Below are 1,763 nucleotides of genomic sequence, written 5' to 3'. Positions count from 1 at the left end.
GCAAAGGCGCCTTCTCGCCCGGCCGGTCCTGCTCCCTCTGAGCCCGCGGGCCGGCCCCCAGGTGTCGCCCCCCACCCCGGGGCGGCACCCCTGACCCTGTGCGGCTCCCCACTCGCCGCTCAGCCCCGGGGCGCGCAGGCCTCCCTCCCCAGGCCCCGCTGGGATCTCCGCCCCGCCCAAAACTCCGCTTCTTCCCGGGCGGGGGAGCGGGCCGCGCCCCCCGCGCTGCCTGGGGCACCGCCGACCTGGCCCTCGGTCTCCCCAACTTCCGCTTCCCGGGTGGCTCCGCGCCCCTCCCCTCGGACGCTGGGTGGGACCGCCGGGGTGCAACGCGGGTCCCGCCGCCTCCATGGCCGCGGCCGCCCCGTGTGGACGGCGGGTCCCAGCTGCACCAAGGAAGGTGCTTAAAGGCCCCCTTGTTCTTAGCCGTCACTTGGGGAGCGCTGAAGCTTGAGGGGGGCCACCCAGCCGACCCTGAAAGGACACTTCAGATCTCCTGGGACCGGGGGAGGCTGAGGCACCGCGACTGGGCTCCACGGGGATGGAGGGCGGAGTGGAGGTGCCCCTCGCCCCCCGGAGGCCTTGCTGTGGTGGCTGATGGCCGAGTCCTCCATGCCGCCGCCCCTTCTGAGATGCCACGGCCACCAAGGCCTCCTGCTTTCTCTTCTGGGTGCTGTGAGACCCCCCCCCCGCCCTCTGTGGAGAGGACCCTGGCACTCAAAGAGGCTGGGCTGGATCTGGCCCCCAGCCCTTTCTTAGGGCCCCACCACCCTCACCCCAAGATGCTAAAGAAATCTCCGCGTAAGCACGCACAGTAGGGACAAGGTGAGCAGAGCTCAAGCCTCCAGCGCTGGCACGAGGTCCGAGGCCTGAGGCCTGGGTCCTGGGTGTCCCCAGGGGCACTCGGGGCGGGGGGAGGGGATCCCCGTCTCACAATCCAGCCCCGCCTCAGGTGGCACCTCCATTCACCTGCACCTGCCGATGCTCAACTCACAGGCTGGAGGAGGAGGTACCTAGTGTGGGGGTGGGGCTGCAGAAAGGGGTCCCCCTCACCCGGTCGGGCGCCAGGCGGTGGGGCACCGTCTTCCCGGCCTCGGCCTCGGCTTATTTAGACACACACCTGCCCAGCGCGGGGTCCTTACCGCCACCCAGATGCCCCCCAGTATTCCTGGGACCTAGGGGCTGGCTTCCCCCACCCTGGGGACTGAAGATTCCTCCTGGGTGGGAACTGTGCAGCCCCCTGCCCCTGACCCCCACCCCCTGCCCCNCTGAAGAGCTCCGAGTGGCCGGGGCCTCGCTGCCTTCTCCCAGCCTCCCTAAGTCCAGAGCTGAATTTTCTTTGAACTCCAAGACCTGGGAGGACCCCACACCTCCCCCGGCGATCAGAGGGAGTGCCTGGGATTCCGCCCTTTCTTCCCCCCCAACCCCCTTCGAGGGAAGGGGCCCCAAAGACCCAGCGGGGCCCAGCTGGGTTCTAGCTACGAAGGAGAGCTGGGCCATCAGCCAGGGACACCATGGCTCCACAGGAGCCTTCCAGAGCGGACAGTTCCCCAGGCTCAGAGCCCCTCACGCATGGTCTTCTGTGGGTGTGTGACCTGGGGCCAGCTTGGCTGCCCCCCCAGAGCAGAGGTGGGCACAGGGGGCCAGCTCCTCAGGCACCAGCTTTCTAGCCCCGCCCCCGCCCCCCGCAGAGCATTCCGAGGCTGGGAGTAGGTGGTAGAGTGAAGGAAGGGTGACAGAGTGATGACCGCTGGTGGGGCGGT

General features: G+C 69.3%; 1 protein-coding gene across 1 annotated transcript in view; it reads left to right on the top strand.

Annotated features, from left to right (window-relative positions):
• Positions 1–1,763, top strand: part of CCDC57 (coiled-coil domain containing 57) — a 107,738-nt gene that overhangs the window by 5,429 nt on the left and 100,546 nt on the right. The gene's annotated exons all lie outside the window — the stretch shown is intronic.

Source organism: Crocuta crocuta, unplaced genomic scaffold (assembly GCF_008692635.1).
Source record: "Crocuta crocuta isolate KB4526 unplaced genomic scaffold, BGI_CrCroc_1.0 scaffold50, whole genome shotgun sequence".
Lineage (NCBI taxonomy): Eukaryota > Metazoa > Chordata > Mammalia > Carnivora > Hyaenidae > Crocuta > Crocuta crocuta.
Note: the sequence above shows the minus strand (reverse complement) of the source record. Positions and strands in the feature narration are given on the sequence as shown.